Source organism: Pleurodeles waltl, chromosome 7 (genome assembly GCF_031143425.1).
Source record: "Pleurodeles waltl isolate 20211129_DDA chromosome 7, aPleWal1.hap1.20221129, whole genome shotgun sequence".
NCBI lineage: Eukaryota > Metazoa > Chordata > Amphibia > Caudata > Salamandridae > Pleurodeles > Pleurodeles waltl.
The window spans coordinates 1,420,058,059-1,420,080,801 of NC_090446.1; the positions used below are offsets into that span (position 1 = coordinate 1,420,058,059).

Sequence of the window (22,743 nt, forward strand, 5' to 3'; positions counted from 1 at the left end):
TACTGTAATTCCTGACTACTGCTTATGTTGCAGAATCCTGAGTACTTACGTGTGCTAATGTGACCACTGCATATTCTTGCGGAGCATTAGTAATTTGTGTAACATTCTGACAACTGCTAAGGTAGCAGGGTATTACTTACGTGTAATGTTGGTCTAATTATGTTTTGTACAATACAGATTATTTTTACATAGCTCAGTGTTGTGTTTACTTTCTGGTGTACATTTTGCGTCATGTGTGTTGTGTGTGTTGTTCAAATGCTTTACACATTGCCTCTGGGTTAGGCCTGACTGCTCGTGCCAAGCTACTAAGGGGGTGAGCAGGGGTTATCTTGGACGTGTAACTCCCTAGCCCTGACTAGAGTGAGTAGGTTCTGCCTGGCTGAGGTGCATACCCTAGCCAACCAGAAACCCCATTTCTAACATATGCAGGTGTTAATGGACTGCAATGATCCAAGTACACACATTGTTATGGTCTATTTAAGATTAAGAGGGGTGTCTGCGGCGGGCGCTTAGCCGTGGAAACTTTAATTTGTTGACAGATGTCACAACAAAGGACATACTGCTTAGTCTCTTTATAGAGACCAGGCCACCAATAACGGGCCTGCAAGAGTGAAATTGTAGCCGCCACGCCAGCATGTGCAGATGCCACCCCTTCATGTGCTGCTTTAATCAATTGTGGTCTTACATCTTTATTGGGGATGTCTCGTACGCCTAAGCCTGGAATTTTAACTTCAGCGTTCAGTATACTTCCCACCAAGTATTGATATTTATTAGGAAATCCTTTAGGATAAGGCGTACCATCAACCGTAGCTTTTATGGCAGCCATAATGTCTTTGTCTGGTTTGGAACTCGAACGAGTCACTGCGGCTACAGTGGCGACTGCCACTGCCGACTTTGCGGCTTCATCAGCCAAAGTATTTCCAGCAACGTGTATTCCAACACGCTGGTGTCCAAGTGTATGCACAACATGGACTTTGGGTAGCGTCTCTTTCAGGTATGCTACCTTCCCCCACAGGAGTCTGTGTTTTATGGTGTTGCCTTTTGAATCTCTGAACCCAGTCAAGCGGAAGTAATGCAGGTGTTCATTAAAAGACTGGATGCAATAATATGATTCACAAACAATCAGTGTGAACTGTGTTGGATCCGTATGTTCTAGTGCCATGAGTAGAGCTTTCAGCTCAGCCAATTGTGCTGTACAATCCCCTAAGGTTTGTATAGGCATGTTGGGGACAGAATTTCTCCCCCTCCATATAGGCGCTCACGACCGCACATGCAGCAGAATATTGATGTTTAGTTACAATTGCTGGTTGCGCAGAGCCATCAGTGTACATGACTACATGATATTGATCAATAGGCAAGGTGTCAGCGGGAACTGGATAGTCTACTTCATATTGTAGAAATTGTTGAGTTTGGAACTTTGGGTCAAAAATGTAGTCTACATCAGTGGCTGTTAAAGACATAGCCCATTGTATCCATCGTGGATGAAGTGCTTTTGCGTTCAGGAAGCTAGCTTTTGTAATAACCTCTAGGGCCGGAATAGGAGAAACGACAATAATGTGTTTTCCTTGGGCAAGAGGTCTTTCTTTAATAACAGCCATCTGGACAGCAGTGAGAATTTTCTCTGTGGGTGCAAAGGGTTGTTCAGCAGCGGAATGCAAGTGTGATTTATATGCAATCGGGACTGTCTCACCTTCATTAAATGTGACATAAGTAAAACCGATGGCCCCAGCTATTACCCTGATGACCAAATGTGTCTTATTGTCCCGTGTGTGTAAATGTTTTGCTGCTAGCATATCTGCCTGTAAATCTCGAAGAGTATGTGTATGTTCAATTGTCATTTAAGGCTGTACTTATGTGTACCTTGGATAACCATTTACTCACTTTAGGTCTGAGTAGCAGAGGTAGTTTGGTGTGAGGAAACAGGAGCACACAGGGGAGCTGTGGCTTGGTGCACACAGATGGCAGTGTTTCCTAAGGGTACAAGCACGAGATGGAGGCAGAACCTGCGCACTGGTGAATTGTGATGTAGAGAAGAAACATGCAATAGGACTAGGACTAGGTGTTCATTTCAGAAAGGTGTCTACATGCAAACATAGTAGTGCACACAAGGGGTGGCTAAGTGCACACAGGTGTGTACATTCTTTGTTTGCATATTTGTGCATGGCACTCAGTAGGAACATCCTGTGTGCAAATTAGTTTGGATTACCAGAGCTTACACGTTTTTCCCACCTAGAGTCAGCACATGTATATTCAGTTACCTCTGGGTATCCACTGGTTTTGTTTCATAAAGGTAAACACACTTTTGTGTAAGTGTACAATTATTTGCTATTAAGAAAGAGATTTACAGGTAGTATCTTTACAAGGGGGGATTATCCCCACGTGAAAAGACCTCCACCTCATAAAAAAAAAGTCTACAAAGGTTTGCATGACAGGGGAACATCGGGAACAATGACTCTGGAACAACAACTACGTTGTTAACGGAAGCGAAACCACGCTTGCGTTAACGACTTCCTTTTTCTCTGCCTTAACCACACATGTGCTGAACAACACATATGCGTGGTTAAGGCAGAGAAAATGGGAGAGTGCATCGGTAGAAGATGCAGTCAGGTAAGTGGGGCTGGGGCACAGTTGGGGGTAGTTTTTAGGGGTGGGGTGGATTAAGGGCTTGGGGTGGGGGAGGTAGGTGTAGTTTTTTTTTTTAGGGGTGGGGTGGGGTGATCTGGACAGTTCTGGTTTTTAGGGGCGGGGGATCGTTGCAGCTCTGTTTTTAGAGGTGTGGGTGGGGGTCAGGATAGTTTGTTTTTTGGGGTGGGGAGTCGGGGTAGTTGGTTTTTTGGGGATGGGGTTGGAGTAGTTTTGTTTTTTGGGGGGTGGCGGGGTAGTTTGGTTTTAGGGTTTGGGGGGTCAGGTAGTTTGTTTTTTTGGGGGTTGGGCAGGGGGGATGGGGGAGTTAGGGCTTTGGGATGGGGTCAGGGTAGTTTGGGTTTTGAGGGTGGGAGTCAGGATAGATGGGTTTTTGGGGTGGAGGGGATCTGGGTAGCTAGTATTTTTGGGGGTGGGGTGGGGGATCTGGGTAGTTTGTTTTTTGGGGTGGGGTGAGGGTAGATTGGTTTTTGGGGGTGGGGTGGGGGTTGGGCTAGATTGCTTGTTTGGGGGTGGGGGGTTGGGATAGTTTGGTTTTTGGGGATAGGGGATTAGGGTAGTTTGGGTTTTGGGGGTGGGGGTCAGGGTAGTTAGTGCTTTTAGGGGTGGGGATCGGGGTAGTTAGTGTTTTTGGGGATGGGGTCAAGGGATCGGGGTAGTTTGGTTTTTGGGGGTGGGAGGATTGGAGTAGTTTGGTTTTTGGGTGTTGGGGATGGGGGATCAGGATAGTTTTGTTTTTAGGGGCGGGTGGGGGTCGGTTGTTTTTAGGGTGGGTGGGTGAGGTCAGGAAGGGTTTAGGGCTAAGGGTGGGCGGGAGGTATTGGGGTAGTTTTGTTTTAGGGGTGGGGGTTCGGGGTAGTTTTAGTATTAGGGGTGGGGTACTTCTGGGCCTTAGGAGAGAGGGGGGGTCACATGCTAGAACCAAGTATGCCATTCCCACACATGCCTTTACTAGGCATGCTTTTAAAAGAAAAGGTTGTTGTAAAGGCATGCATGGTAAAAATATTTGTTGTTACAAATCAGTTGTTCAGGCATGTGTGGTTCCAGCATTCGTTGTTCCATCATACTTTTGCATGACATTGAATTAACACACACAATTGTATTCTCTTTGTAAGTAGGGACACAGGCTGAATTTCATAAACACACTTTTCCAAACAACAGCAATAGTTAATCATAAGCACCAATCTTTTTATGTGCAGAGACTCTGCACTGGTAAAGTTAGTTCTGGTGAATCCCTTTGTGAATAGCAGACAGTCCTAAACTTACACGAACGTGTAAGTTTACCTTTGTGAATCTGGCCCTTAGAATGTGTTTTGTTCTTCGAGGCTATTCTTATGTCTTTAGTAATGTACGATGTCTGAGGCAGCATATTTTGATGTGTACCTGAGCATTTTAAACTAGTTTCAAGAGTATGAGAATAGTAACTGGCCTATGATTAATTGTCCCAAGGTCTATGCCGATGGCTTTTTGTGGTTGTGCCCCTAGTGTAGCATTGCATGTGTTTACTCAGCAGAGGACTTTTATTTATGTTATTGTACTATTTCATTTTCCATTGTCACTTAGAAAAGTTATTTTTTGATTTCAGACCTGTCTCTCCTGTTTAAGTCAGCGGGGTCAACGTCGTGAGAAATAATTTCCTGGGATGCTACCACGGTCAAATATCATATAATGGCACTTCCTGCAATGGAGTGGGTCAATGGGCATGCAATGTCACTTCCGCTGCCGCTGCCATTTTGCTGAATCAACTTCCATTGTCTCTGTGGAAACAACTGTTATTCTAACGGATGTTTTCTGTCCATCACAGCTACAGATGTCTGAAGTATGGGTACTGGCGCAGGTCCATGATTGTTCTGCTTTTCAGAAACGCAAGACAAGATGATGGCGCATCTCAATAAAAAATGTCTGCTAAGGTTTGCGTAAGTAAAACTGAATTAACACCCACCGTTGTATTCTCCTAGTGAGGAGTGACATAGGCTGAATTTCATAAGCACACTTTTCCAAACAGCAGCAATAGTTAATCACGAGCTCTTATTCGGAGAGTCACTTGCAAAGCTTCGGTGCAGCCAGAGCCTCTTATCACTGAGTTCACACTCAACGGCACTATACTTTTTCTCTTATTTTCTGACGTAATGATATCCCTTGCATATTCTCAACTCATTCCCATGCACTTTCTGGACACAATTCCCGCTGTTAAGAATATCCGAAGACAGCATTATTTATTAATGGCTGTAAGAAGCGCATTTGAATCTGGGGAACATTTCAAGAAGAATATTTCAGACATCTAGATTAGTATTGTATGCAATCTTTATTTTCGTCAATGCTTTGAAGCAGATCAAATGTTTACAAATTCTGGTGAAAATGGTGTTCGATTTGAACACTCGGAAGTGGAATAATGAGGATTGTGGTTGTCTTTTCTCACTGGAGGGATTTCACGTGAAATGGATTGTTAAAGTTGTATGTCACTTACAGTTAATCTTCTGGTAGTTGCCAGAAAGACTAAATGAACGTGAAGCATGTAGGCCTATCTGTGCAGGGGTTGATTCTGCTCTCAGAAACATAACCAATCAGGGCTAATATGCTCCCTTCTTCCAATAACTGAGCTCTCGGTAAGATTATTGACTGCCGCACTCACTTGTGGGAATGCACTTGTCATTATGCATGGCATATCCTTCCATACAAACACACCCAGGAGCACATTCGTAGGGGCAGATCGTTTTTTCTTGATTGTAGTTCTCGCAGGTTGTCTGGCATCTGGCACCGCAGGGACTGAAATAGGCATTTTGTGGACAGGAATCACAGTCTTCCTTTCGTACACATGTTGGAGAACCCGCGTACTGCAGGATGTACCCCTCATCACAGACACAGCCAGCGACGCAGATCCGGATGCATGGCTTGGCCACATATCGATCTACACAGGTTTGTTGACAAACACAACAGCAATCTGAAAAATGTTGGTGCTGCGGGCATTCTGTGGAAGAAGATAATGAAAGATATTGGAACAGATATGAAAACAGTAGAATCCATCAAGCCAACAGCAATTGTAAAAACAAAACCCTACTAGTATGCTACTGTTGATCTAAAGAGTTGCTTCAAAGTATCATTCCTTGTTTTACGGTGGCTCATTAAATGAACTTGGTATAATAGGCATGTCTGGCAATGGGGGCAAATTACTAGAGTCTGATTTATAAAAAGGTTACTGCGTGCAGTTGTCACGTTGGAGTAGCTGTCTCCTGAATTTCCAAGATTACTGTTCACTCATGGCAAAAGATTTCTAACTCATAGACACTTTACAGGCTAAGGGGCTTTTTTACAAGCGCCACTGGATCGTCACTTTCAGCGACACTTCGGTGGCGCTGTGCCCATTTCCACATTTACAAGTAAAGATTTTGTGATGGTAAACCCTCCGAATTGCAAAATTACTCTGTTTTCAAAATTCATTTTTGTAATGTGCAAAACCTACTTCACAAGTTGGAAAAGTCAGACAATAGTTTTTTATGGCCCATAACAAATTTGGAAGTGGAGCAAAAGGGACCATGGGCCATATGTACTAAAGCATTTTCCCATAGACACAGAATGGGTAAAATCTTTTGGTACATCTGGCCCCATATTCCTAATTGCAACTTGGAATGCAATACTTGCAATCATTACTTTGCAGCTGTATTTATACAGTTATCAACACGTGAAACAAGGTAGTAGCAGACTTCCAAATGTGGACTTGAGAATCATGGTGGCAGTGTCGCAGGAAGTAGATCAAAGACCCTTCCAGCTTCCCCTGGTGTTGTACCAAAGTGCATTTTTCTTATTTTTGTTTTAAAATAGCTCAGGTTCCTAAGGAACATTGTCCACCTTTAAAAAATAAAGTTTCCAACTGGGAAATACAAATACTTGGATAGTAGTTGTAAGGAATTGAGTTATTTATTGAGGGGAGTTAAAACCCGATTGAAGCAGACTACAATCCGTATAAAGTGAACCACAAAAGTCACTAAAATAACATGTGCTTAACCTGTGGTAGTTTGACACAAAAGCAGTCAGGGTTAACTTTGAGGAACAGTCAAAAGTGAAGGTCGAGCACAATGGAATGGGGACCCATATGCGAAGTGGACCCGGGCCCGGTCTCGGTTTAACTTCAACATTTTGAAGAAATTTCCTGAGAATGGTAAAGCAAAGGTAAAAATGAGGTGGGGCAAAGCAGCTTGCATTTTTCTGAGGAGGAGGCGTCATCATCAGGGACACTCTGAATAGGATTTGCTGCTGCGGAATAGAACATAGTGAGAACTGCCACGTTGTTAGGCTGTCTGGCTATGCAGCTTGGGTGGATCAGTCAGCAGGTAGAGCCTGGTCTTCTGTTAGTTCTCAGGACACTGTTCAGTGCAAATGATTAGAGTTATGCAGGAGCGGCACCTTTAATCCCACAACAAAGGCTAAAGGACTTGTAGGGTACAACTTGGGGGGTCAGGACTCACTCCCACAGAGGGCAGGTCGATGGTTGTACGTATCTGGAGCTTGATATGTCATTGTAGCTCACACAGGAGGCCAGCCGATTGGCCGTTGGAGACACACTGGTACTCCTAGGTCTAAACAGAAAGGCAGGCTGCAGGCAGCAGGGCAGTCGTCTGGGGGACAAGTGAAACCTCAAGCAGCAGAAGAGTCCTCTGAGGTACAAGGCAGTCGTCAAGCACCAGGGCAGTCCTCTGGGGGTCCAGTTAGTCCTTCTGAAGTCTTCCACAGGTCCAATAGTGTACCGATGAGTGGTACAAGAGGTCCAATACTTATGCTTAGTACCAGCCGTTGAAGTGAGGAAATCTTTAAGGCTACCGCTGACTGCTGGTTCTGGTGCTACTTCCATCCCCTGCCAATGTTCCAAGAAGTATGGGTAACAAAAGGCTAATGTCAGATTCCTTTGTGTATGTGTTGGAGGCAGCTCTCTGAAATGTAAGTGAGGCAGGAAACAGCTCCTCCCTACCTTTCCTGGCAGGATGGCCCATCCTTGTAACAGCTAATTAAATTTTTGTCTCACTGTCTAGGGGAAATACACAAAGCCCAACAGCTGTGTTATTCATGGTCATGTGACCTAGATCACGCATAGTAGGCATCAAATGGTCAGGTAAAAAAAATGCATTTTAAAGAGGGTTTTAAATTACAAGTCATTTGAGTCCAAACATGACATTCCTACCTGTTCCAAATAAAAGGTTAGCAGATATTAAATGTAATAAGTTAACCCAATGTTATCCTATGGGTGAGAGAGGTCTTAAAGTAGGAAAAAACAAATGTAAGAGTTTTTCGCAACCAGGAAATGTAAAACTTAAAGACCTCTTGTGCTTTTGAAAAACAATGCACTTTTAGAGCCTACCTTATGGGTGGTATATTTATATTAAAAAGGAAGGTTTAGTGAGTTGGCAGATTAAAACTGAACCACAAGCTAAAATGGTAGGCCTGAGATGTGCTTAAAAGTGCTACTGTAGCGGATGGCAAAATGATTGCTGCAGGCCCACCACTAGTAGCATTTAATTTACAGGCTAGCTCTTGGTAAATATAGTACTTGTAAATAAATAAAAAAATAGTGCTGCAGGCCCACTAGTAGCATTTCATTTTTAGACTCCGCATAACTGTGGTGTGGGACGTACAAGTAAATGAAAAGGGCCAATCAGGTGTAGGCAAGTTCTACAATGCTTTAGGGACAGAGAGCAAGTCATTTTGCACTGGTTATCAGTGGTAAAGTGCCTAGAGTTCACATGCAAATAAAAAGAATTTCATAAAATGGGAGGGGTGAATGCGAAACAGTTTGGGGGAAAACAACACCAAGAATGTTAGGTCTAACAGTGGTCTACTGTCTCTTGCAGATCGCCATTTCTGTGCACCTAGCCAAAGGCAGTGGGATGCAAATGATCTCTTCAATAGACAGTTCATTCCACGACCTCCTGTAACCTAATGGTTCAGACATAACTTTGTAAAATCACTGTATGAGTCATGAACACATTTCGCATACAGTATATATGTACATCTTGCTCTGCATTATGAAGGGATACTAGCTTACTGACAGGCACTCACTCATAAAATAAATCCAAAGGCAATTGAACATGTCCATTATATGTGTCTGAGTTAGTGGTGAGATGCAAACCCATACCACATCATGGCAAATTTGATGTGATAATTATTATACAGTAGTTAGTCATCACATGAAAAAACAATTCAATTAACTCATTTATGAAAAGACTGAAAGGGCAGCATGAAAGCACATACTAACCCTATCAAGACAAATCGCTCAGCCAACATAATTAATCTAGGGGTACAAGCATACAGAGAATGGTGGAGGCCAAGGATAGCAAAACCCACTGGACCATACTCAATTGGGCTTCCAAGTAATCAGACTCTCAAACAATAGACAGTGACAAGGCATGGCATGGCATGATGTAACATAGATTACATAACATAACTGTAGGAACTTAGGGCCAGATGTAGCAAAGGGTTTGCGCCTCGCAAACGTCGAAAATCCCCGTTTGCGAGGCGCAAAAGCCTCTTTGCTATTCAGAAATGCATATTGCGAGTCGGTACCGACTCGCAATATGCATTTCAGAATCGCAAATAGGAAGGGGTGTTCCCTTCCTATTTGCGAGTCTGAGTGGTATGCAATACCATTTGCGACCGCGTACGCAGTCGCAAATGGTATCGCAGTTACCATCCACTTCAAGTGGATGGTAACCCACTCGCAAATTGGAAGGGGTCCCCATGGGACCCCTTCCACTTTGTGAATGGACCCAAAAATATTTTTTAAGGAAAACGGGCTACACTTAAAAAAAAAATACTGCTTTATTGAAAGCAGTCACGAACATGGAGGTCTGCTGACGACAGCAGGCCTCCATGTTTGCGAGTGCCTATACTCGCTATGGGGCCGCAATTTGCGACCCACCTCATGAATATTCATGAGGTGGGTCATTGCGACCCCATAGCGAGTCGCAGTCGGTGTCTGAGACACCGTACTGCATACCAATTTGCGACTTGCAAATTGCGAGTCACAGGGACTCGCAATTTGCAAGTCGCAAATTGGCGTTTTGCTACATCTGGCCCCAGATGTTTCTTTATTATCATCCCATTCCCTTTTTCTGAATCCTATATTTCTGATGGCATAAGAGCTCCGTGTACTTTAACCCTGCTAACTAGTAGCACTTTGCCTGTGCTTCCACTTAAACAAGGGTGAATTGTCAAACTCCTAATTGGCAAACATGACTCACCTGCAAGTCCCTAGTATGAACCCATGGCCTGGACGTTAAATGCCACCAGTGGACTGCAGAATTGATTGTGCCACTCACTAAGGTGGTAATGCAAGTCTGACTTCAGGCCTACTATTGTAGCCTGTTTGTGGTAGCTTAAACACTGTAAATTTGGTCAAGTAGTCAAAATCTCACTTTTAATTAATAATTGGTTGTAGGAAGACGGGTGTATTATTTGATATGCCTGATAGTCTTATCATGGAATACCCTTGCAGAATTTCTTTTTTGGGTCCAGTTAGGCTCATTTGAGAAGCAAGGCTGTTGAGCAGTGGGCAAGTTCCCCATTCCCGTATTGGGCTGAGGTGCCCTCCACCCCCATCCTCCTGAGGTGCCTGCCCACTTACAAACTGATGCCCCTGCAGAGTTCTATCCGGATGATGTCAGGAGTCGAGTTGGGCCTTGGACTGTGGCCATGTGGGCCCTTAGTACTTTGGACTGGGCACTGGCCATTTGTGTACATTTGAACATATCTGTTTTTCATCCAATTGGTTCATTTTGTGGCTGTTCACATTCAATACATTCTCATTACTGCCTTCTTGTTGTCCTTGCATTATTATGCTGTGTGTTGTATGCCATTGTTTTTCATCTGCAGCTGGTTGTGTGTATGGGGTGTGTGTCGTGCCTGTGGGTCACTCTCCTTTTCCTCCCTCCCTCCATTGTGTCCTAGGTGGCCGTACTCACCGTTATCGTCTTCATCGGCATTGGTGTTCCAGGTGGAGCCTGGCGTAGATAAGCATGGGGAAGACTTGCAGTTCCAGTTCCATGGCGGCTTTGTCCTTCTCTGTGTCTCCGATGGTGAGTCTTTGGTCTTCTGTGTTCTTTTTCCGCCAGGCTTTTGATGGCGTTAGTACCGCCCCGGAAATCGTGGCGGTTTACTGTGTCATGATATGGTGGGTGGTACTTTGTCTTCTGCCTGGCTGTTGACGGCTACCACTGTGGTGAGTGTTTTGAACATCCTGGCGGTTTGTGTGGTACATTGGCTGTCTATGGGAGTTATCACCACCATGGTCATAATTTGGCGGTAATTACCGCCAGCATGTTGGCGGTATTACTGGCACTTTAACAGTCAACGAAATGTCATAATGAGGGCCTATATGTCTTGCTTAATTTTATACAGCTCCTTGTTATAGTTCTCTGTTGGCCGCCTTCCTTAAGGGAGACTTACATTTATTACTGTGGAACTTGGAGATTTTTGGCCTGATTTAGTTTCGCGGAGGGGTTATTCCATCTCAAACATGACAGACATCCCGCCTGCAGTATTACAAGTTCCATAGGCTGTAATATAATTGTTGTACGGTGGACAGGATATCCGTCATGTTTGTGACAGAGTAACCCCCTCCGCTGGACTCTAAATCAGACCCATAGTCATTAATGGTAATGGCAAAGTTGAACTTGCAGTGTAACAATGCATTTTCAGTCTGCAGTGGCAGGCTGGGAGCCATGTTTGTTCATGCAGAAAGCGGCACAACTAGTTCTTGAACCCTAAGTTGACACTGACTTACATGCCCGGGGTATCTTGGGTATTATATAAGACTTATAAGTAAGTCAGTGCTTGCCAATTTAGGACATCCAATTTTACATATCTTTTAAATGGGTCAGAACACTGGCACTGCAGTCTAGACAGCAGGCTCCAGTGTACTCTCAAAATCGAAAAAACCAGCAGCATGTAGTCCAAATGAGGGCTAGGTCCAAAGTTAAGGGAAACCTGCAACAAACTTGCTTCCTTACATAAATTATGTTAGTTTCCAGTCCACAATCATGGTGCATGGTATTTAAAAGTATACATTCATTTTTAGGATGTCCTTACAGTGACCACCACCATTATATAGAAAGCAGAGCACAGATTAAAAATTCTAACATTGTAACTCAGGAATGGGACTTACAAGATAATTAATTAAACAGCATTTTTAAATGTTTTTTAAAATGTACTTCAATGGTGAAGTCTGATACTAAAAAAAATATTAAAGAAAAGTAACTCTTAGAAGTTACCTTTTCTTGCCTGAAGTTTGTGGAAACTAAATTTACATTTGCTGTCTCACATCTGCCAGCTGTGGATTAACATTTAAATAGGTAGGAAATTGTCTCAGGAGCAAACAACAGGCTGACCACAATGTGCAGATATGAGTCCTTTGAATCTCACAGAATATACAGGGAGGGGTGTGTGAGCATTTGTTTTGCCTACGGTTGGGTAATAAATTCTGCTCTGCCGACAGAGATGGCAGAGAGTTGGCCAATCCATGTCACACATGTAGCACGTAGTTCCAGCGAAATTCCACAGATGACAGCATTTCTGAGTTCTTGCACACAGCTTGCTAATGGTAAGTTGGTGAGCAAGAGTAAAAATTGTCATCCTCTCACAGGATGTTTTATGCTAGGAGGGAACACAGTGAGATTTTCCCACCACAAGTTGTTGCAGGTTTTTTGCAAACGCTCATTATGAGTAAGCTGCTGCTGTAGTAGAAAATCTAAATGAGTGGCAGCAAAACCAACTCGAGCAGCAGAGCACCCTGGTGTGTCGCAAGTTGCCATTTGTGCTTATTTTTGACCACAGAAAAAATAGCACAGGCAGCGTTGTGTGCCGATTTCCTTCCACTCGCAGAACTGTGAATAATCTCTCACAGTTTTCATGTAACTCCCAGAGTTCCACCCACCCCTATTGATGACTTGATTTTTTCTAACGCTGCTTAAATCTCAAATCCTGCTTGAGAGGTGTGCTGGGTATATGAAACATATCACTTCACCACACTCTATACAAAGTTGCCAATTTTCTATCTCTTCACATCTGTTACAGAGCTGAGGCATGACCAGAGTCATCATAACCACAGCGGACAATATTTTGAGGTGTAGCCTGTTTTGATCTTTTTGTTGTGGATACAAAGACTTCATCTGGGTCTCACTACAAAGATGTCTGACTCCTTTGAGCCTTAATTAGGTACAGATTGCAGCCTTGAAAAAAACAAAAAGTGACTAACAACAGAACATCCTTTGCTAGGACAAAATCCTGCTTGACCCAATTAGTATTTGGTGGCCAAAACTGGTGGCGTCAGCTGGAGCTTGACAGCAGCATTTCCAACTTCAAGTGACCCTCTGCCACTTTGTCAGAAAGTAACATCTTTTTAGCATGTAACCCCCAATTTCTGCCTGGTGTCAGTGTGTTTGACTGTGTCACTGGGATCCTGCTAATCAGGATCCCAGTGCTTATGCTCTCTCTCCTCTAAATTTTGTCACTGCATACTGGTAACCCAGTGTTTCATCCAAAGTTGGCATACCGGTCTCCCCTTATAAGTCCCTAGTATGTGGTACTTAGGTACCCAGGGCATTGGGGTTCCAGGGGATCCTATGGGCTGCAGCATTTCTTTTGTCACCCATAGGGTTCCCATGCAAAGGTTTCCAAAGGACTGCCTTTGCAGCCTGTATGAAATGGTGCATGCACCCTTTCACTGCCATTTACACTGCACCAGGTCACTTATCTGTCTCCCCTATTGCAGGTCCCCCACATGAGGGCAGGGTGCAGAGTACCTGTGTGAGAGGGAACCCCTGCACTAGCTCAGGTGCCCCCACATCATCGGGACAATTTTTCCGGATTTCGTGAGTGCGGGGATGCCATTTTTCGCATGCACTATACATAGGTCAATACATATGTACAGGTTCACAATGGTAAATCCGAATATGGCTATGTGTGGTATCAAACATGTTGGATTCATACTCCAAGGCTTTTAAAAGGCTTTTGCAAGCTCCTCAGAGGAGCCCCAGTACTGCCATTACAGCCTTCTGAGGGTTTCCAGGCAGCCCCAGCTGCTGCCCCCTCACAGACAGGTTTCTCCCTCCTGTTGCTTGAGCAGCTCAAGCCCAGGAAGGCAGAACAAAAGATTTCCTTTGGGAGAGGGATGTTACACCCTCTCCCTTTGGAAATAGGTGTTACAGGCATGGGAGGGGTAGCCTCCCAGAACCTCTGGAAATGCTTTTAAGAGCACAGATGGTGCCCTCCTTGCATAATCCAGTCTACACCAGTTCAGGGACCCCCAGTCCCTGCTCTGGCCTGAAACTGGACAAAGGGAAGGGGAGTGACCACTCCCCTGTCCATCACCACCCCAGGGGTGGTGCTCAGAGCTCCTCCAGAGTGTCCCTGGGTTTTGCCATCTTGGATTCCAAGTTGGCAGGGCACTCTGGGAGCATCTGAGTGACCAGTGCCTGATAGGAGCTTACCTGTGTAGCTGACCAATCCCCCTTTCAGGGCTGTTTAGGGTCTCTCTCTTGGGTGGTTCTTCAGATTCAGATTGCAAGACTCCAGCAGGAATCCTCTGCATCCTTTACTTCACCTTCTTACGGACAAAACTGCATCTGGACCTTCCAGGAACTCTACAACTGCAACAAAGAAGCTAAGACGACTTCTTCAACATTGTATCTTCAGCTCCTGCCAGCATCTGCAACAGTTTCCAGGTCGTGCATCCTCCGAGCACTACCAGTCTTCAGCCTGCACCAGAAGAACAAAGGAATCTCCCTTGAAGTGAAGGAGTCGCTTCACTGCTTCAGCAGGCACCCTTCTGCAGCAACGACTGGTGGCTTGGGTCCTCTCTCCTGAAGAAGTGCGTGCATCCAGCAACACAGGTCATAGACTGAAGTGGTCCCAATGGTTCTGAAGTCCAGCTGTCCAACTTTGGGGGAGGTAAGAGCTTGCCTCCCCAAGCAAGACAGTACCCCATGCATTGTGTGATTTGCAGTTGCCAAGGCTTGTTGGCATCCGTCCACAAAGTTCTTTGTGTATCGTGTAGCTCTGGCACCCAGCAGTCCTTCCTGCAACGCACAGCCTCCTGCATAGTTCTCCGGTGGCCTGGGATCCTTTTGTGTAGTGCTGCATGGGCCTCCTTTTGTACCTTCTTTTTCCCCTATGCTGTGTGAATCCTATGCTCGCTGCTGGTCCTCTGAGGGCTCTCTGAGTTGCTGAGAGCCCACTCTGCGTCCCCCTCCTGGGTAGAGACCACCAGGTCCCTCCTGGTCCCGGGCAGCGCCGTGTTCTGCTAACCGTGAGCTTTGTGTGTGCCAAGGCGTGTTGGCGGAATCCCGCAAAGCAAATCAGACTGCAATCATCCATCCTGCGTGGGAAAACATCTGCACCAACCAGGAACCCCCATCCGTCTTCTTGGGTGCAGTACTGACTGTTCTTCTTCACTGGTAGTTCTTCTTTTGCACCTTCCTCTGGGTTAGCAGGGGCTCCAGTTCTCCCTGGACTCTTCAGTGCTTTCTGGAATTGGTCCCCTTCTTCCACAGGTACAGGCAATCACCGTTGGTGTCTTGCAGTCTTTTACGGTTCTTGCAAAATTTTCTATCACGTGTTAGGAAAGTTACTGTGATTTACTCCTACTTTCCTGGGCTCTGGGTTGGGTTCTATTACTTACCTGTGGTGTTTTCTACCACTCCCAGCACCCCTCTACACACTACACTTGCCTACGTGGGAAAACCTACTTTCGCATTCCACAATTTTAGTATATGTTTTTATTCCCCCAGGCCCATTTCTAACTATTGTGATTTTCACTATTTGGACTGTTTTCTAACTGTTTTAACAGCTATTTCTGCATTCTAGTGTATACTGTGTATATTACGTACCTCCTAAGCGAGTATAGTCTCTAAGGTATTTTTGACAATCGTGTCACCAAAATAAAGTACCTTTATTTTTGTTCTAATGGTTATTTTCTTTCTTGTGTTTGAGTACTGTCTGAATACAGTGGTTTTGCATGAGCGTTGCACTTCTCCTAGTTAGGCCTTGGCTGCTCATCCACACTACCCCTAGAGAGTCTGCCTCCTAGACACTGACTACATTTCACTAATAAGGGATAACTGGATCTGGTATAAGGTGTAAGTACCTTAGGTACCAAATACAAACCAGGCCAGCCTCCTACACACTTCAGCATCCTAACTTGCTCTTTTGAGGACTTTAAGAACCTCAATTTAATCAAGGTCCTTAGGTAAAGACTTTGATTGGGCTGACTTAATCTTGTCTTGTTTGAGGTAGACCCAAACTCATGCCTAGGTAATAGTCAGCTTTTTGCTGCTCCTTTCCCTAAAAACTAAAAAACATATTCAGTGAAACACTTCTTTTTTACATTGATATGGAATTATTATTTTGTTATTTGGTACTGCTTGCCTCTAGCACACATTTTTGTAGGATAAACTGCTTATTATGCCTTTGATGTCAGTGACATAACACAATCATGTTAGTTGAGGTGTTGACTACTCCTGCTGTTTATAGCCTGTTAGAAATGACAGTCTTAGGGTGGTCATCCCTCAACTTTTTGCCTGCCTCCCTCCACTTTTCTAACATAGTTTTTTCTGGTTTTAGGACGCTGCACACTTTACCACTGCTAACTAGTGCTAAAGTGTATATGCTCTCTCCCTTAAACATGGTTACATTGGTTCATTCCCAATTGGCATACTTGAGATACTTGTAAGTCCTTAGTAAACTGTACTACATGTGCCCAGGGCCTGTAAATTAAATGCTATTAGTGGGCCTGCAGCACTGATTGTGCCACCCACATAAGTAGCACCTTAACAATGTTTCATTGCAAGGCCTGTGTGTGCAGTTTCACTGCCACTTCTACTTGGCATTTAAAAGTACTTGCCAAATTTACAAATCCCCTTTTTTAGGTCGAGCATATCGTTCAACGTGTTGTATACTTTTTAAGTATACTTATACTGTGGTTCCAGTAATTTCATTTGGTGGTTCACTGTCATTCAAAAATCCTTGCTTGCTAGGGGTCAGTTCTGCCTCTTTGTCCTGCCTTTTGTCTCTTTGGGAGCATCACAAACTACTGTATAATTACGCTATGCCCTGTTTATCTCTTCTGAAGGGGACTTTTTCTTTCAGTATTGGCCTGTTTGTGTTTCACTCTGGGTGTATAATCAGCCCCTCCTCCCCACCAGCTCCCTCTGTAAACATAAACCAAGAGCAGTGGGGGGCTATTCCAGGGCCAGCTTGCTCTCCCTCTCTTCATGTTATTTTTAGTCTGTGTGGCAAGAAAAGTCCAGTCAGTAATTTACAATGCTAAGAGCTCTAACTCGAGCTAACACGAGACTATTGCATTCCGAATGCTTGTCTTATCGTAAGTGCTCAAAACCATCTTTTGCCTCCTTGCCCAAGAGAATAATGTCTACCTAAGCAGGTGACCTCGTGCGTCTCAACACTGTGCATTCATCCCTTCACTTTTTGGCACTGGCTTTGGCGAACTGCACAGTGTTAAATTAATGTTCTGCTGGCTTCATTTTTTATTCAGAAATGCAGAAAATAAATTGGCTCAATGAAACAAGGAATCTAGTCTGTATTTGTACAGAATGGTTTCTCTTCAAGAGGGTTCTGTGAGATATGACAAGCACGTAGAAGTACTGCTGAAGTTTCTGTGAACAAGAAAGAAATCTACTTGCTCTTGGCATTTCACGAAAGGTTACACTAACAGATGGCATCAATTTGGAGCTTCTGTGTTTCAAGATCTGCAGGAACTCCCGGACCGTGGCCTGGCTGTAGCCTGAGAGCGGTTGCTATGGAGATATGCGAAATACTGACAGGAAAGGAGCAGGGTTTGTTTCTTCCAAATAACTAGAAACAGAAATAGAAAGTAAAATAGAACAAACGTTGGCAAAGCCAATGGACCGTGGCTCTGAAACCTATTAACATGGATAACGCTTTTTTAAAAATAATTCTGTAAATCACAAAAAAATCTAGAGAAAAAACTCAGAGCTTTTAGGTGACTTGGTGCCGCTGAATATTCTGAAGCAACTGGAGTTGAAAACATCGGTCCTGCACCTATTGCGGGAGAAGAGTTTTGAGTACACGCTCACCTTGTCCTGCCAGCTAGAACCGAAGTGATTGAGATCACAAACGTCAACACAATTACTTTACTCCAATGAAGGATTTCAGATGAGAACCCGTAGTCCACCAGTGAATTAAACAACTTCAAACTGCTGACACAAAAGGCCGCCTCACTACAAATACCGCATAGAAGTATACGCACAGCTAAATACATAAACCAACTGATTAACCCTCTATGTGCTTGCCGTGGCTGCTATATGAAAAGGGTAATTCTAGTGTGAAAACAATCCAAGCGCATTTTACACTTCCTTATTCATAATTTCACTATCAATGTCACTGTTTATGGATTTAATTTTTATAAAGAAACCACTCGTCATATACTGAAAAGTATTCAAAATATTCTCCTAACCTATAGAAGTGTACAGAGCACGTTTCAGGCCTTCAACCAATCCTACAATGGTGTAGGCAAGACTAATTTTCACCCATATATTCGATGGATATGTCCTGCAGCATTCACTCCACTCCTGGTATTTTTTGTGAGCACAATTACCGGTCTAGTTCTGCATTATAATTTATTTGTTTACATACTGTTGTTCGACTGTGCTGACCGTCCATTGTGCCTTTGTGCATTTTAGACATGGAGGACTTACCAGGTTAGCCCCAAGAGGAAGTATAAAGTATGTCACTTGTCATTTTTTAGGGTCGAGCCTGCGTCGCATGCGCTTGCGCATACGTTTTGCTTGCGAGACGCTTTAGTAATTAGAAAAGGGCTCGTAGCCGTGTCCGTGTCACGTCAGTGTCTTTCTGTGGTTCGTGGGCTTGCCTTTCAAAATCTGCTTGCTTTCATTAGTGGAAGGCACGCATACTTCATGCCTTTTTCTGTGGTTAGCCCTCCTCGAGCGCAGTGACCAAGAACTGAAAAATATGCGGGGTTTGCTGTTTTCGGTCAGGTTTGTGGACTACTTTTTCTCTTTTTTCGCAGCGCGATCTCGCTTGGCAGAAGTTGAGCGCTTTGCATACCATCAACCCTGTTACATAGTTAATTGCACTTTTGTCGGTTACGTAGATAATTGCACTTTTGCTGACAGGTTTCACTACGAGTGAACTGTAGCAGTGCGATTGTGCAGTTTTTTTCCATTTTTGTGAAATATGTAGGAAATACAATAGTGTGGACGACGCCCATTTTTCTATACAGAAATCTGGCAACATACGTTTGGAGCTTTGTTGATTTGCGCAGTCTTTCAACATGTCATACATATAACCACCGGTAGGAGGCATTGCTTGACTATAGGTGATGAATATGTCACATCTGAAATGTTTACTTTCTGAACATGAGAACGCAAAGCATTCTTTTATGGGCATATTGGCGACATCAAAGATACTGCACTTAATTGTCAGCACAGACGAACAAAGTAAGAGGAGTAGGCACTGGTTAGAAATATTTATATTTGGAAGAGCTGTGATTTTTGACTGCTAAAGCTTGTCCCTGAAGAATTACCTATACTTGGATTCCATAAGGAATGTTTAAAAAATAAATAAGTCTGTCAGAATAATATTTCACAATGCCCAGATTCAAGATGGTGTATCAATAACTTGTGGGGAGCAGTTTTTATTTATTTGGCATTTTAAAAATGCAGTAAAAATAACTCTGGAAAATGATCCTCTTGAAATGCATGTTATTAAGAAACAGCTGCATTGATTGAAAAGGGGTGATGTAAATTGGAACAGACTATTGCAAAATTTGATTCAACTCAAAAAAACATGTTCTTTCTATCAATTATAACAAGCATGGCTATGCAGTGTCTATTATGTGTGTGTTTGGTGGTACATGTTGCCTATACAAAAACCATTTATATATTCAATCAAAAAACAAAACCTACTTGAATCAAATGGAAATGCATACACATTAGTCAAATGTTGATACAAATACAATCTTAGAAGTGTTCTGTAACAGAAGAAAAAGGATACATTTGCATGCGGCAGACTGGTCTTTTTTTGGTTGAGCACAGCAGCGTGCAAGCCTGCTTTTCCAAAGTGTTGGTATGTATCTGGGCTTTTAACAATGCCCACCTCACACCCATCACTAGCACTAGTTCGTGGGCTTGCCCTTCAAAATTCCTTTGGTGACATTGGTAAATGGTTTACGTTTGTCCCTCCTTGGGGAGGTTTTGTTACCGCCTGGGCCAACACCCCTGCTACATGGCTAATGACACTTCTGCCGATAAGTTTGACTGCGAGCAAACTTTTTTTTCCCTTTTGTGTGTGTGTCTTCACGCTGATGCTCATGGTGGCCGTGGCACTGTGAATCAGCTTGCTTATGTGAAACAGTTTTACTTTTAATTTTCAGTTTATGTGGCAAGAAAAGTCCAGTTGGGAATTTACAATGCTAATAGCTCTAACTCCAGCAAATGCGAGACCCACTGCATTGGAAATGCTTGTTCTACATATGTCACCCCCTATGTGGGCCCTAAGTAACCCATAGGGCACACTGCTATGTAGCTAAAAGGCATGAAATATACATGTGTGTTTTCTATTTCCTGATAGAGGAAAACAAAGTTAGGAGTTTTCTACTACCAGGAAATAGAAATCACATATGTCCTGACTACTGTGAGGCCTGCTCCTTTCATAGTCTATCATTAGGGCTACCCTCATATACTGTGTGGTCAATTCTGATCAGAAAGGGGTAAATAGGTCATATTTAGTATGGCAATAGAAAATCCTGCTCATTGATGAGGTTGGATTTTATATTACTGTTTTAGAAATGCCACTTTTAGAAAGTGAGCATTTCTCTGCACTTAAAAGCCATCTGTGCCCTACAGCCTGTCCCCAATCAACACCTGGGCTGGGCTGGTTGACCCATCTACATCTTGAATTGGACTTCCTAGGTTGGAAGAGTGGAGGGGCCTGACACTTACATGTCAAAGGCTAGTGGCCTGCCCTCACACAATGGACTGACTGGGACGCTGGCAGACAGACTGGTACTGAAAGGGGAACTTGTGCACGTAAAAAACTCCCCCAACTTCAAAGGCATTTTGTGTAAATAAACTGGGTCTCTGACCTCATCAACACAGACACTTCTGGACCTGATCCTGCAACATGTCAAGAGGAACTGCCTGGGTGCTCAAAAGGCTCATCTGGCCTGCTTTGCTGTGAAGGACTACTGCCCTGTTGTTGCTCTGCTGCCCTCTGACTTTGCTGAGAAGTGCTCTCCCAGGGCTTAGATTGAGCGTGCTGCCTGTTTCCTGAAGTTTCAGGGCCAAAAATACTTGATTTCTTCAAAGAAACTCCTTGTGCACCGAAAATTGATGCACACCCTGCTGGAAATTATGCACAGCCGTTTTGTGACTGATAAATTGCCGCTCAGCTGAGCTGGAATGATGCAGCCTGACTTCCTGAGTGAAGGATCGATGTAGTGCCTGCTTTGCGGCAGGAAATTCAACACACAGCCCTTCTGGATCGCGCACATCCAAACCGGAACAACGCAGCCTGACTTCCCGAGTGATGAATCAACGCAGCTCCTGCTGTGTGACAGACTATTTGATGCATCACCTACCTGATCGATGCAACGCCTAACACTTCGTCCCGCACGCCCAGGATTTTCGCACTGAGGAACCAATACTGCACGCTGGAAATCAATGCAAAGCCCCTTGCTGCGTGGAAAGAAACAACGCCTCGTCTGTGCCCTGTCAGAAAATCCGACGCACACCCTATTTTTTCACGCATCTCCTACTCTGCAGCCTACGTGCGTGCTAATTTTGATACAAACCAGGTACTTTGTGCAAACAATAGACAACTGTCTAAGATTTAAGACTCTTTTTAATATAGCAAAAGAGATATTTCAACTTGTACTCATTGAATCTTTATTGTTTTGACCGTATTTTAACCTGATAAATATCATATATTTTTCTAAACCTGTGTGGTTTATTTTTGTGGTATTTTCACTGTGTTACTCTATGAATTATTGCACACATACTTTACATATTGCCTTCTAAGTTAAGCCTGACTGCTCAGTGCCAAGCTAGCATGGGGGGCACAGGATAATTTGGATTGTGACTCACCCTGACTAGGACTGTGGTCCATACTTGGAAAAGGGTGTATACCTCTGCCAACTAGAGACCACATTTCTGACATACCCCACAATATGTCCATCATATATTAACTCTCCTCATTATCTAGATGTTTGGGCAACAAAATAATGCACTCATCTGACCCTTGGATTCGGATATCTCTACTATTACTAGTGCCAAATTATGCATGCAGACCAAAGACTCTGTAATAATACATGCACTGTTTTATATTTTTTAGATATGCTTTTTATTTCTACATCAGTAGAACAGTCACAATTTGCACAACTGAGGAAATGACAGTGTTTGAAATGGACTTTCTGCAATGTCACCCCCAAACTTTATCCCTTCCTCCTCCTCTTTTTCTGACCTCATTTGTGCTGGCTTTAGGACTCTGCACACTTTACCACTGCTAATCAGTGCTAATGTGCATATGCTCTCTCCCTTAAAACATGGTAACATTGGCTCATACCTAATTGACATATATAATTCACTTGTAAGTCCCTTGTAAAGTGCACTACCTGTGCCCAGGGCCTGTGAATTGAAAGGTACAAGTGGGCCTACAGCTCTGAGTGTGCCACCCACATAAGTAGCCCCTTAACCATGTCTCAGGCCCTTACATTGAAAGGCCTGTGTGCAGTTTCACTGCCACTTTGACTTGGCATTTAAAAATATTGCCAAGCCTTAAACTCTCCTTTTTCTAAATGTAAGTCACCCCTAAGGTAGGCCCTAGGTAACCCCTAGGGCAGGGTGCTATATAGTTATAAGGCAAGACATGTACCTGTATAGTTTATATGTCTTGGTAGTGTAAAAGTCCTACATTTGTTTTCCACTAATGTAAGCCTGCTCCTTTCATAGCATAGTATTAGGGCTACCCTCATAAACTGAGTGATAGATTCTGAGCATTTCTCTCCACTTCTGTTCCTTACAATTCACATCTAGGCTGGGATGGTTGACAGCTTCCTGG

At 43.7% G+C, this 22,743-nt stretch overlaps 1 long non-coding RNA gene across 1 annotated transcript in view; it reads right to left on the minus strand.

The window, feature by feature from the left end:
* Positions 1 to 4,929: 4,929 nt before the first annotated feature.
* The window catches only part of LOC138246433 (uncharacterized), a 38,275-nt gene continuing 20,461 nt past the window's right edge, over positions 4,930 to 22,743 (minus strand). The window contains exon 3 of the long non-coding RNA XR_011194287.1: positions 4,930 to 5,611. This is a non-coding gene — a long non-coding RNA (uncharacterized lncRNA). The remainder of the gene's footprint in view (positions 5,612 to 22,743) is intronic.